General features: G+C 46.6%; 1 protein-coding gene across 1 annotated transcript in view; it reads right to left on the reverse strand.

Moving 5' to 3' along the window:
- Nucleotides 1-14,977, reverse strand: part of PDGFD (platelet derived growth factor D) — a 968,283-nt gene that overhangs the window by 289,712 nt on the left and 663,594 nt on the right. The window lies entirely within an intron of this gene.

Below are 14,977 nucleotides of genomic sequence, written 5' to 3' on the forward strand. Positions count from 1 at the left end.
GGTGACTTCTAATATCCTTATCTTGTATGGTAAGAGACATGTTATCCCATACAATACATGATCACACCTTCCCCTTTCCCAAATGAAAGAGAGCATGTTTGCAAACGTGAAGAATTAAAATAGAACCTTTAGTGCAAAGTTAAACACATCAAAAACCTGTTAGATATTGGTTGCAAAAACATAATTAGAAACAATTCAATACAGGCCAGCTTTTTATATTTTTATCTAAGGAGTGCAAAAAAAATGTCCTTTCTGCTTGTGGCTCTAGCACCAGGCATTGTGACTTCAGAACTTGACAGCTATAACTTATTGCAATTGTCACAACACACCAATTGTAAAGAAATTAGAGACAAGAGTTTATGCAGGGATTACAGAGTCCCATTTATTATATAGATATGAACTTCATGTTCTCTTTGCAATAATAAAAACCAAGTCTATATAATTGATGGAAACTATCTTACAAAAATTCAGCATACATATTTCTTAGTATTTACTTTCATTGTATTTTTTTATTATTGTTTTTTTAATGCTTTGCTTTATACAAACTAAAGGTAATGAAGAATATGAAACATCTTCAAAATGATTTGTAAGGGCAGAGTAGCATTGAACATCTCGTTGCATGGCTCCCTTACATTCTTTATTGGGTTTACTGACATTTTTTACTTTAAGCACTTTGAGTCTGCTAAACACCTCTCAGTGAATGTGGTATGAGTCCTAGACATGGCAAATAAGTTGGCCGACTCCAAGTGAGACATCGAAATCTTAGATAGTGCATAATAGGTTGGAGCATTTACAGGAGCCAAGAGTAAACATAGGAGAAAAACAGTGATTACACAATAACAAGAGATATTAACGCATAGCATAGCCAAGACACACGACAGATGGGGAATAGAAGGTAGAGATGGAATAGTAAAAGGGGTAAGGAATGCAGATAGTGTCAGGCAGACCAGCAAAGGGGAAACTACTTTAGAGGGACAAACACAGCCAAAAAGAGAGACAGACAAACCAGCTTGGGACCAATGATCCAAAACACATGGGGCTGGCAAAGGGGAGGTAGACACAGGTTCACGGAGGGAGGAGGACGGGGAGGGAAAGGAAACACAGCGGGGAAACGAGGAAAAGAAAACTATGTCCAATGTCTAGCTGGGTAGGTGATGGCTGAAGAGGTGAACCAGAGCCGAACTCCTCTATAGCTGCCTGAACAGCTCCACCGGGCATCGCCCATGTTGCTCGGAATCCACGTTAAGTACAACATTCATGGTATCTGCCCTGGGGGCATCGTCATCGTTCCATCAGCAGCAGCAGTCCTGGTGTTACTGGGAAACCCTGAGTGTAGTACAAACATTAGGACAGTGCTTGATCCATGGCGTTTGTCCAGCTGGTTCCTCAGACCATGCTGCATGCATTCCGTGCCTCCCTCAATAGTTCTAGAACTCCAGTGCGGTCTGTCGGGTGACTAGCACTAGCACCCTGAGTCTATCTATCCCGCAAGGGAAGAGGCCTGGGTCTGATCAGGCCCCTGGGCTGAGCATCACAGCTCCCAGCCACAATGCCCCCCAAGTGAGTTAGAGAGGGCCCAAGATGTAAGGTATGTGGTGGTGGGGGGGCCAGGGATAGGGGAGATCCGTATGCAGAAGATGAGATACTAAGGCGGTGTATTCAGCTCCAACCCGGCATGTGAGCGGTAGTCCAGCGAGGTTCTCATTAAGGGCAAGGGTGGGGCTAAGTCTAATGTGATCCTCAGGCCCTGCCGTGCACCTAAACCTCTGGGGCCCCTCGTTGGATATTCAAACTTGGCAGATTAGTGGGAAGGTTTTACAGCCAGGGCAGGCCCAAGTCCAGCACAGTTCCCAAGCCCCGGGGCGATCTCCATTTTTTGTCCCTCAGCAGACCCCAAGCAGCAGCCACAGCTAAGCATCGCAAACCGGCGCAGACCTGGGCCTGACGGCTTGATGACTCCACCTCTCTATGCCCCTCCCACGGGACACTTGAAGGACCACAGGAGGAGCCCAAAGCTTTGTACAGGCAGTGAGACAGAACCGCGGTGCAGGCCAGCAGGAGCGGGCAGACAGATCCCCTGGATCTCCGACGCAGATGTGATGTGATGTGAAAGGCATTTGTAAAGCGCAGCATACACTTTGCAGTTTCTTGGCGCTGAGGCAGAAGGACAGTAGGCAGCCACCTGAGGCAGAAGCAGGGGTGAAGACAGAGAGGAGTGAGAGGGACCGGAGAAGAGGAGGAGAATTTTCGGTTTTAATTATAAGCTAAGCGAAACAGGTGAGTCTTAAGGAGGGATCTGAAGTGAGTGTAGAGCGAAGCCGACCTTATGTCCAGGGGGAGGGCGTTCCAGAGAGATGGAGCTAGGAACGAGAATCTTAAGCCTCCCCATTTCTTGCACTTGACTCTGGGGACTTTGAGAGGGGCCAAGTGAGCGGAGCGCAGATTACGGGAGGGGACATAAGGATGAATAAGCGAGGAGATGAACGTAGGGCCTAAGCCGGACAGAGATTTGAAGATGAGGCAGCCTAACTTGAATTTGCAGCGTTCAGAAACAAGGAGTCAGTGTAGGGACTTTAGCAAAGGGCTGGTGTGATGGTGCCTCGGTTGATGGAAAATGAGGCGGGCCGCCTGATTCTGAACAAGCTGCAGACGTTTGAGTTGGTAGTCAGGGATGCCAACGTACAAGGAATTGGCGTAGTCAATTCTGGAGATGACTAACGCCAAGAGAGCCAAGATAAGGGCTTCGGTGGTAAGGAAACGCGCGATTTTACGGATTTTGCGCAGTTGGAAGAAGCAAGAGGAGACAGTGGTGTTTATCTGGGGTTTCATCGAGAGATCTTTAGTGATAATGACCCCCAGACTTTTGGCCGAGTCAGTTGGGCGGGGGGGAAGGCCCAAGCTAGCGGGCCAGAAGTTGGAATTCCAAGGATTGGAGGGCCCTCCGACAAGAACCAATTCGGTCTTGTCGGGATTGAGTTTCAAATGGTTTGCCCCCATCCAGTTGCTGATGTGGCAAAGGGTGGCTTGGAAGTCGGATACTGACTGGGCCGAGGAGTCGATGTTAAAGATGAGCTGGATGTCATCCGCGTAGTTGAACGCGGTGACATTCTTGTCTCGGAGGGAACTGATCAGAGGGGTGAGGTATAGGTTAAAAAGGAGTGGGAATAGAGAGGAGCCCTGTGGCACGCCGCAGGTCAACCCTACCCTATCCGCAGAAAACTGAGATAGCCTGACCGCTTGTTGGCGTCTGGTGAGGAACGAGCGGACCCAATGAAGGGCAGAGCCCCCTATCCCAGCCTGCCTGACACGGTCGACCAGGATGACATGGTCGACCGTGTCGAAGGCGGCCAACAGATCTAGGAGCACCAAAGCCTGACTGATGTTAGAGTCGGCTCCCCTGCGCAGTTCTTCCATGACAGAGAGAATGACCATCTCTGTGGAGTGGGCCGGTCTGAACCCGGCCTGTTGGGAGTCGAGAAAGTGAGACTGCTCAACAAACAAGCTCAGGGTGTTAGTGACATGGGTTTTGAGCACCTTACTGAGTTAAGGGAGGAGGGAGATGGGGCGAAATTTGCTCATGATCGTGGGGTCAGCTGTCGTTTTTTTTAAAATAGGCACTACCTCGGCTGTCTTGAAGGTGCTAGGGACTAGGCCGAGAGTAAGGGAGTTATTGGAGTGCCAAGGGGGGGGTAGAGCAGGCAGTAAAGACCTTGCGTAGGATCTTGGGGGGACAACAGTCGGTGGGAGAGCCTGAGGTGACTTTGCTAAGGAGAGCGGGGAAGTCTGCCTCCGAAATGAGGGGGATTTGAGTGAAGGAGTGGGGGTTAAGGGGGTCAACGTGGGGGTTAGTGGGGGACCCTGAGGAGTCAGGAGGGGGCAGCACCAGGATGCTGTTTTTAATTTTTGCGATCTTCTCAACGAAGGAGTGATTGAGAGAATCACAGAGCCCCTGGGAAGGAAGAGGTTTGATACAGACCCCGTCGGGGTGAGCTAGCTCCTCCAAAATCGAAAAGATGTTTTTAGCTTTATTGGCTGACTCCACAATTTTATTGGAAAAGTACGTGGTCTTGGCTAGCGCTATGGAGGATTTGTACCCTTTAAGTAGGGTTAAGAGCTCTAGCCTAGCTTCGGGGGCATAATTTTTGCGCCAGCGACGCTCGGCCTGTTTGAGACCGAGTTTTAAGATTTTAAGGTCCTCGGTGAACCATTTCTGAGCGTCATGTGGGCGTTTGATTTTGACCCGTTTGAGGGGGGCGACCACATCACTGGCGGACTCAAGCCAGTGACTTAGATTTGAGGCTTGAGTGTCTATTGAGTTGGATTCAGGGGGAAGGGAGGAACTGAGTAGGTCGATGAATTGGCTGATGTCAGCTTTATTCCAGTTTTGGGCTGAGAAATTGGTTTCCAGGGGCCTGAAGGGTCAGGTAGGAGCTTTGAGGGAGAAGGAGATAAGGGAGTGGTCGGACCATACACACGCCAGTATGAGGGGGGCCAAGATCTCTAGGTTGGAGGTCCAGACCTGGTCCAGTATTTGGCCTTTCGAATGCGTGGCAGTGTTAACATGTTGGTGGCAGTTCAAACTGCGAAGTAGATCGGAGAAGGCCTCCGAACAGACGCTTTCCTTCTCATCCTGGGGCCAGTAGTTGAAGTCTCCGAGGACTAGAGTTTTAGAGTTGTTAATGACTACCTGAGATAAGAGATCTCCGAACATAGATGGAAATTCGGGCATGGACTGATGAGGGCGGTAGACTAAAACACAGGTAAGGGGTGATACTGAGGATTCCAGTCTAAGTGCTAGACAATCTACCTGGGTAATAGAGGGTACGGTGAGGATGGAAAATCTAATAGGGAGCTTGATGATCGCTGCCACTCCCCCCCGGGTTTGCCGGAGTCCCTGTTGGCTTGAAGGATGTAGTAGCCCGGCGGGATGGCAACCAGGATGTCGGGGGAGGATCCGTCATGCAACCAGGTTTCAGTTAAAAACAGTATGTCGGGCCTGTCGGTCTCTAAGAGGTGATAGATTTCCGTCTGATGTTTTGCTAGTGAGCGGGTGTTGAGGTAGCTCACTTTAAGCTCGAGACTGGGGGGTAGTGAACGGGGGGGGAGTGAGAGGCGGATTGAAGAGGGGTAGAGGCCGTGGCAGCGTTAAGCTCGGGAAAGTTGTCTCGAGCGTGTCCCAGGCCCAGATGCTCAAGCTGCGTGCAGATGGTCAGGGCTAGGGGCCAGGGGGCATGCAGGTCGAGCAAGTCAGCAGGGGAGTATTGGGTGACATGGGCAGAGTGACGTGCCCCATGCCCCGGTCGGTCGCGGATGGGCGCAGACGGGCTTGCTCTAGGCGCGCCCGCTGCGCTCGTCCGCTGCGCGTCCGGGGAATGCACATTGATGAATGGAGTGGGAAGGCGTGGCCACACTGGAGTGGGCGTGGCCAAGGTTTGGCGCGAAATGGCGCCGAAGAGTTCCTCTGCCCCCGGCAGCGCTAAAATCCGCAGCACGGGGTTTTTGTGAGGACTACTGAGGGGAGAAGTGCCCAGAATGAATGACAGTGCAGATTAAAAAACAAGTAAATACAGTGAGTACATTTTTTCTTTTAAGAACAATTGCGAGCGTTTTCCTCCCGGCTGTGCCTCAGGAGTAACGGAGTCCTAGTGCGTGGCTTGTGGATCAGCGCGCCTTTTAAAGGAACTGGGTCGAGGTGGGCGTGGCCTCACGGGAGTGGGCGTGGCCAAGGTTTGGCGCTAAATGGCGCCGAAGAGTTCCTCTGCCCCCGGCAGCGCTAAAATCCACAGCACGGGGTTTTTGTGAGGACTACTGAGGGGAGAAGTGCCCAGAATGAATGACAGTGCAGATTAAAAAACAAGTAAATACAGTGAGTACATTTTTTCTTTTAAGAACAATTGCGAGCGTTTTCCTCCCGGCTGTGCCTCAGGAGTAACGGAGCAGCAGACCCCAGGCAGCAGCCACAGCTAAGCATCGCAAACCGGCGCAGACCTGGGCCTGACGGCCCGATGACTCCACCTCTCTATGCCCCTCCCACGGGACACTTGAAGGACCACAGGAGGAGCCCAAAGCTTTGTACAGGCAGTGAGACAGACCCGTGGTGCAGGCCAGCAGGAGCGGGCAGACAGATCCCCTGGATCTCCGACGCAGGATAGGTAGGACAGAGGCTGCCAAGGCAGTCCTATGCCTGTGTTTTGGGCATTGGCCCAATAGGGCCCTCATGCCCGCCAGCATCTTCCAGCCACAAGGGCCGTGACCACCCACCAGTTGTAAAGGGGTTTGACCTACTGCTTGGTCTGTCATAGGTTGGGCCGCAAGGCAGCATGGTTCTGTGGCTCTCGCATGTAATCAGCTGCAGTCAGGTACGGTGGAGAGGAGACCGCTGCAGCCACAATGCTCAGGGTCCGGCAACGTTCAGGGCCTCGCTCCAAGATGGCGCTGGTGTGGTCCGGTCAGACTGGTGATCTTCGTTCACAGCTGCTGCATGGAAGGCTCAGCAAATTCACCCCCGGGCGGAGCTTGCTGTTCAGTGGCTCCATAGGGGTTCAGCTCCTGGAGGCCCTTAGGCAAAAGGCAGTCGCCCGTCATGGTTTTGGATTCAGTCCCACAGGCTGTTGACATGGCCACATGTAACTAACATCAACCCATAGAACCCAGGGCCAGGTGTACAAAGCATTTTTAAGGTGGCAAACGGCCTGATTATTTTGCGACTGAAGAAATGCTTTTTTAATGTATAAACCACAAATATTCATTTGGTAACAAGTTACTGCATCACAATTTGAATTTCAAACAAAAAAGAGAATCGCTATTTGGAAGAGATGTGTTCAGGGCATTCATTCCAAACAGGGCATCTGGATGGTATGACTGATGTTTTGTGACTGAAATGCAGTCGCAAAACATTTGTACTTAACCACCAACTCAGTTGGTTGAGTTGGTTGTAACCCATACGAACATGAGAAGAGGCCCCCTTGAAATGCTTTCTCCTCTGAGAAATCCCATGTGCAAGGAGGTATATATTACTACACAGATATTGATAGCTCCTTTAGCACTCCAAAGAGATAGGAAAACGTTGTGTCAAAGGTTTGCCAGTTGAAAATTCTCTAGACTAACATTAAACATTGTAATTAAGGTTTAAGGTGTAATTAAGGTCAAAGTGCATACATTGGTAAATATGTTTTATAACGTAGAGCTCTGCTTCTTCTTGCAATAGCAAGTTTGTTCGCCAGGCATTTGGAGTGCCAATAAATAACGTAATTGATGTGATAAAAACTGTATTGTATGTGTTGGTGTAGATATACTTGCAAGGATTTTTTGGAGATGATACATATTCTCGAGAGCTCTACAATGACCCATATCTCACTTAAAAAGTGTCAACTGTAGCAATAGGAACATTATTAAAATACATTTTGAAAATTAGCTAGCATGTATTTAATGCTCCAACCTTTACTGCTAGGGTGATTAGACAGGTCACTTGTACCATATAATTACCTATAGTAGTTTCTAAAAGTCTGACGTTAAAAAAAAGTAGGACAATATGTTATGTATGATGAATGCCTACGTGTAGTTGGAATTTCTAAATGGCCAACTTTAATTTGTAACGTTTGGATAAAACCTAAACATAGCAGGACATGATATTCACTTGCATTCTTGGCACAGGGGGTTTCACCCAGCTAACGAACAAGTATAGCTTCTACATGCTTCTTCGTCTCTTTCCTTTACGGTAAATATGTTTCCTGAAATGTCTTTTGCAGCCTGACTTGAGCATTGTCCCTCCTAGTAAGTGCCTGTTGATAACCATTAGAAGGTAGAAAGCCTGCTATTATGAATGGCAGAATACAGCAATTACATACCTGATGCCAAGGACAAGCCGCGCTCAGATAGAACATACTACTGTCTGTAAAAGGATGTGAGCCATAAACCTCCCTTGAACGGATGAACACCCTCTCTGGTTAAGACAGAGTGTCCTATTTTTAACACTTTTGTACGAGGACCATGAGAACGCAGCTGATGCTGACTTTTCAAAACACGCTGGTACTTAGGTGTATATGTATACGAAAGGAAGGCACAATTTTATAATATGAAAAACATAGTAATTCTATATGCAGTTCCACAAAAGCAATAAGGCACCAAAGATCATAGGTCATACCTAAGAGACTATTGGTTAGTGGTACCGTAATTCCAAATTAATATTGTGCAGACGCATGACGCTAATACACAGGCCCTTTGGATTCCACTTGAGTTACTTCATACAGCTGTCTATATCTATCTATCTATGGGGCATCTTATCAAGACAGGCGATAAAATTATCACCGTTTTAGCGGCAGAAAACTGCCGCTAAAACGGCAATAATGGGCTTGATAATATGCTCTATGGAATTCCAATTGAAGCCCATGTTAAATGTGAAGGACATCTAACATGGGCTTCAATTGGAATTCCATAGAGCATATTATAAAGCCCATTATCGCCGTTTTAGCGGCAGTTTTCTGCTGCTAAAACGGCGATAATTTCATCGCCTGTCTTGAAAATATGCCCCTATACTTTTTAAAGTTAAATATCTCTGAAACCTCTGAATGGACTTACACCAAATCACAAAAAGCATGCCTTCTGTACCTACATTTAGCTTTCTGCAAAATGTGTTGTAATTTCGTTTAGCGGTTCGGTCTGAACGATGATGGTCTATGTATTAAATGTTTCGCTAACAGTGGCCTCATTTATGCAAATTAATACAGATTGCACTATATGTGTACAAGGGTTGTGGAAGAAAGATAAACACACTAGTATTCACTAGGAACTTAAGGATTATCATTTTTTCAGTAGAAAGATGTACTAATGTACTATAAGATGCACCAAGGGCATGTTTGCACACCTTAAATATAAATGTCTCGCATAATTTAAAAGCAAACATTGTTTTAGTTATTTTATTATATACGCTGTTGAATGAGAGGAATATAGAACCGCAGGCAGTATTTTTATTACTTTTGCGATGACTTGAAAGAACATATAAGTCATGTTGGTGATTCTCTTGACAACTCAGTTTTATGTTTCCTGCCCTTTTTTTTGTGAACCTGTGTATTGACTTGCGGCACTTTTTATGCTTTTTAATAACCTTTTCTAAGAAACTGTAATCATGTTATACATTCGGGAGTTCCTATAGCATGGTCGCTCTGTTTTTCGAAGGGCTATGATTCAAATATATATTCCAATGTTGATTTTTCTTTTTTAACTATAATCGCTTAATTTGACCTGGTGGTGGGAGGTGGGGCCCACTGGGACTCATTTTTGGGGACCGCCATTTATATTCAAAAAGACTAAAAGAGGTAAGAAATATGAAGAAAAGACGGAAAACAGTGACAATGTGACAGTGACAAAGGGAGTAAGCCAAAAAAAGAACCTACAAGATTGAGAACACGCGTTTGCAATGCAATCGGACTTGCATTTGTGAAAGTTAGAACTGTCAGCCAGCCGAGGTCAGTAGTAGGAGTTTCTGCAGGGTGGTGATGTGGGGAGGGGGAGGGGCAGCGTGGGGGGAAGTAATGCATGGATTTCGGAGTTTAATAGGTAAGTAAACATATAAATAAATAAAACGAATTTCGTTGCGTGCACTGCATCACCAAATGCGATGCAGTGCGCGCAACAAAATTCGTTTTATTTATTTATATGTTTACTTACCTGTTAAACTCCATAATCCATACATTACTACCCCCCACCCTGCCCCTCCCCCTCCCCACGTCACCGCCCTGCAGAACTACCGACCGCGGCTGCTGTCAGCGTTGAAATTTTTGTATGTGGCAAAGTGATGATATTTTCAATTGCCATTCGTATGACGTGGCAGCACTGGAGAACTAGAAAATAGGACAATGATTATGAGGGAGGGGAGATAAAAGTAATATGCTGGCTGAAAAAAAAGTAACAACATCCTGGACAAATCAAACATTCATAATGAATGCAAGATTAAGTAAAGCATGTGAAATGCAAGCAGGAACAACATGGTTACCTTAATGCTTTTACACTTATTATTCAAAAATCAATGAGCATTTTTACCTGAAAAAGTTAAGGACGACATGACAACAGGGCCAGAAGAGACCCGTTTCAATGTGCAATGCTTAAATCCTTACAAAACGTAAGCAGTATAGTTTTAAAGACCACATCCCTGAACACAGGTACACATTTTATAAATTAAAATTAGAAAAACAGCTGATAAGGATCACATTAAACGTTTTCCACTCTATGCATCACCCAGGTATTGCAATGCCTGCAGGAATGGTGCACTTCCCCATTGGGGAGGTGGGGGGGGGGCCGGGGGGCAAGGTTGTTCAAAGAAAGATGAGAAAACGAAAGTGGTGCTTCACTGTCAAGTGGCGCTAATGTGTGTGGTTGTGAATAAAATCAATCTGGCCACTTTGCGACCACCCTGTCTTGCTTTATTATTATTATTTGTCCCTATTTTAAAACTTTTTTTCTCTCTGTCCCGAGACTGCACTTTGAAATGGAAAAATGTCAGAAAAAGACATTTGCAGCAATAGTGTTTCTTTTTTGATTACATTTTTACACAGTAACAAATAAATGAAAGCAGAGGAAAGAGAGGGTAAGAGCCATTTATTGAAGTCACGATTTTCAGCAAGTGAGGGGGAGCAAGACAAAAGAGGGAAAAAGAGGAGGAAGAAAGAGAAAGGGGAGGAGCAGCTGCCAGCGACAGAGCAGCAGAAGTAAACACTGTAGGGCATGGGCGTCCGCAGAAATTTTTCCAGGGGGGGGCAACATTTTTACTTCATTAACATCCTCCGACATGATTGTGCACAAGTATTAAATAAACAAATAATAAAATCTAATTAGACAAAGAGCTTAAATAAACAAAGAAACCCATGGGGTGGGAGAAAAATCATGTGAGGCTTCACAGCAGATTACCTGGCAACCACAATGAAACAGAGGAAAAAACAAACAAGCATTGGCATAGCCAATAGGTCTCGCCTTTGGGACCTCATAAGTGTTTAGCCATGCAACACTTGAAGTTGTTGCACCAAGGATATTGTACTAGACAACTAAACACTTATAAGGTTCCAAAGGGGAGACCTATTTGCTATGTCAATGCTGTTTTTTTTTTAAATGACAAGCAGTGCTATATGGCTTCGGCTGCCACTTAGTCCACCACATCCCACGTAGATGCTGCAGCCATCTTTGAATGGTTTTAAAGCCAATTCAAAAGCTGTCACCAGTGTATGTTAATCCCTATCTCAACTGTGAGACTGCTCTCCTGCTTCCCAATTCTATTAAATACAAATTATGTAAAAAGAACATCCCTTTCTGAGCTGCACGGCTCATCCTACCCACGTTTCATGCGCAGATTTGAAATACTGGTGGTTTGGGCTTCCCGGAATTCAACTGGTTGAGAGGTAGACAGGTGTAGAGAGGTGTAGAGAGGTAGAGAGAGAGAGAGGTGTAGAGAGGTAGAGAGACAGAGGTAGAGAGAAGTAGAGAGAGAGGTAGAGAGAGAGAGGTAGAGAGAGAGAGAGAGGTAGAGGGAGAGGGAGAGAGGTAGAGGTAGAGGGAGAGGGAGAGAGGTAGAGGGAGAGGTAGAGAGAGAGAGGTAGAGAGAGAGAGGTAGAGGGAGAGAGGTAGAGAGAGAGGGGTAGAGGTAGAGAGGTAGAGGTAGAGAGAGAGTGGGAGAGGTAGAGAGGGTGAGAGAGGTAAAGAAATAAAGAGGTAGAGAGAGGTAGAGAGAGAGTTAGAGAGAGAGAGGTAGAGAGAGAAGTAGAGAGAGAGGTAGAGAAAGAGGTAGAGAAAGAGAGGTAGAGAGAGAGGTAGAGAGGGGTAGAGGGGGTAGAGTGAGAGGTAGAGAGCGGTAGAGAGAGAGGTAGAGAGAGAGAGGTAGAGAGAGAGAGGTAGAGAGAAAGAGAGGTAGAGGTAGAGAGAGAGGTAGAGGCAGTGGGAGAAAGAGGGGTAGAGAGAGAGAGAGGTAGAGAGAGAGAGGTAGAGAGAGAGAGAGTGCAGTAGAGAGAGAGAGAGAGGTAGAGAGAGACGTACAGGTAGAGCGAGAGAGAGAGAGAGTGGTAGAGAGAGAGGTAGAGAGAGAGAGAGAGAGGTAGAGTAATAGAGGTAGAGAGAGAGGTAGAGAGAGAGAGATGTAGAGGTAGAGGTAGGGAGAGAGAGGTAGAGGGAGAGAGGGAGAGAGGTAGAGGTAGAGGTAGATGTAGAGAGGTAGAGGTAGAGGTAAAGAGATAGAGGCGGAGAGAGTGGTAGAGGGAGAGAGAGAGAGAGGTAGAGAGGGAGAGGAAGAGGGAGAGGAATAGAGAGGGGTAGAGAGTTAGAGAGAGGGTTAGCGAGAGCGGTAGAGAGAGCGGTAGAGAGAGAGAGGTAGAGTGAGAGAGGTAGAGGTAGAGGTAGGGAGGTAGAGAGAGAGGGGTAGAGAGAGAGAGGTAGATAGAGGTAGCGAGAGAGGCAGAGAGAGGTAGAGAGAGAGAGCAGTAGAGAGAGAGAGAGAGGTAGAGAGAGAGAGAGGTAGAGAGGTAGAGGTCGAGAGAGAGAGAGAGAGAGAGGTAGAGAGAGAGGTAGAGGTAGAGAGAGAGAGGTAGAGAGAAGCAGAGAGAGAGAGGTAGAGGTAGGGAGAGAGAGGTAGAGGTAGGGAGAGAGAGAGGTAGGGAGAGAGAGGTAGGGAGAGGTAGAGAGAGAGGTAGAGAGAGAGAGGTAGAGAGGTAGAGAGAGAGGTAGAGAGAAAGGTAGAGAGGTAGAGAGAGGTTGAGAGAGAGGTAAAGAGAGAGAGGTAGAGGGGGAGAGAGAGAGAGGTAGAGAGACAGAGGTAGAGGTAGAGAGGTAGAGGTAGAGAGAGAGAGGTAGAGGGGGAGCGAGAGAGAGGTAGAGAGACAGAGGTAGAGGTAGAGAGGTAGAGGTAGAGAGAGAGAGGTAGAGGGGGAGCGAGAGAGAGGTAGAGAGAGAGGTAGAGGTAGAGAGGTAGAGGTAGAGAGAGAGAGGTAGGGGTAGAGAGGGAGAGGTAGAGAGAGAGAGGTAGAGATAGAGAGAGAGAGGTAGAGAGAGAGAGATAGAGAGGGAGAGGTAGAGAGAGAAAGGTAGAGAGAGAGAGGTAGAGAGAGAGGTATAGAGAGAGGTAGAGAGAGATAGCGAGAGGTAGAGAGGTGTAGAGAGAGGTGAAGAGAGAGCTAGAGGCAAAGAGAGACATAGAGAGAGAGACGTAGAGAGAGGTAGAGAGAGAGAGGTAGAGAGAGAGGTAGAGAGAGAGGTAGTGGTAGAGAGGTAGAGAGAGAGAGGTGGAGAGAGAGAGGTAGAGAGAGAGGTAGAGAGAGAGGTAGAGAGAGAGGTAGAGAGAGAGGTAGAGAGAGAGGTAGAGAGAGAGGTAGGGAGAGAGGTAGAGAGAGAGATAGAGAGAGAGGTAGAGGTAGAGAGGTAGAGGTAGAGAGAGAGGTAGAGAGAGAGAGGTAGAGAGAGACAGAGAGGTGTAGAGAGAGGTGTAGAGAGAGAGGTAGAGGTAAAGAGAGACATAGAGAGAGAGACGTAGAGAGAGAGGTAGAGAGAGGTAGAGAGAGGTAGAGAGTGAGGTAGAAAGGTAGAGGTAGAGAGAGAGGAAGAGAGAGAGAGAGTGAGAGATAGCGTGAGGTAGAGAGGTGTAGAGAGAGGTGTAGAGAGAGAGGTAGAGGTAAAGAGAGACATAGAGAGAGAGACGTAGAGAGAGAGGTAGAGAGAGAGAGGTAGAGAGGTAGAGAGAGAGGTAGAGAGAAAGGTAGAGACAGGTAGAGAGAGAGAGAGAGAGAGAGAGGTAGATTGGCGATCCTAGCATTTCCAGAGCATTAAAGGCACTACTCATTTGTAACGTCATTCCTTTCACTGCACATCCTGCTTTATCTAAATAACTAGGGCCCTCAAATACAAAAGGATGTTGTGGTCATAAAGCTTACAATTTGCAGCATCACAGTGGTTGCTACTGCAAAACCCCTTTTTAGAGTTGTGTATAACCTTCACGATTGACAAAAGGAGTTCTGCATCTTACTTCATATTGGAATTTGGAGGGGCAGTGGACAGGTTGCTATCTTCAAATTGCAATTTACAATGACATATATCAATGGTTTTCAAATGCAATGGCAGTCGCAAACCGTTGCTCTGATACCAACACTGAGCTGCAGTTGGTACATGATTCAGAAAAGAAAAGTTGTCCCTGTGGGACAGCTTTCCCTTCGTGAATCATGGCAGGCGACAGTGAGTACAGACAGTGGTCCAGGGGCTACACTGGATACTGCAATGAACATGAGGGACTGCCCCTTTGGAGCTCAAGGCGTAAACTCTTTAATTCATCTCATATGCAGACCCTTCTGTAATACTAGTGCTTATGGTGCAAAAAACAGGCATATCGTGTGTGGTGCAGACACTTCTGTTCAGTTTTAACTCTTTTTCAGTTGTCATCAAAATATTTTATTTCATATTTTGGTTTCCATTGTTAACTGTTTTTTAATATATCCATTATTTTATTTTAGAAATAATGGATATATTAAAAAACTTATAACAACAGTTAACAATGGAAACCAAAATATGAATTAAAATATTTTGTTGACAACTGAAAAAGAGTTAAAACTGATAATTACCATGGAAAAGAAATTGATGAAACGTTAATGTTCGCTGAAAAGTGCACACATCCATCGGAACAGAAGTGTCTGCACCACACACGATATGGTATATGAAAGGGCACCTCAAGAGGAGGTACCAGGATGTAGTAGCACCAACAAAAGAAAGGAATAATGCTTGAGTACGAATAAATCACAAGTGCACAGAAGGACTTTCCAATTGATCTCGCAAAAAACAGGCAGACACACCCATTGCATCTCTGGGCGAATTGTGTAATTCGGTGCCAGCGTTAATGAGGCTTTGATGGTTTTCACCTCTTCCTAGGGCCCCTGGCTGCAGCTCCACTCTTCCTTAGCTTGAAAAATGTGCCCCCCCCCCGAAATTTGACTCTAGGTGCGCCTCTGCTTCAAGCTGT

Source organism: Lissotriton helveticus, chromosome 8 (genome assembly GCF_964261635.1).
Source record: "Lissotriton helveticus chromosome 8, aLisHel1.1, whole genome shotgun sequence".
In the NCBI taxonomy this organism is placed as follows: Eukaryota; Metazoa; Chordata; class Amphibia; order Caudata; family Salamandridae; genus Lissotriton; species Lissotriton helveticus.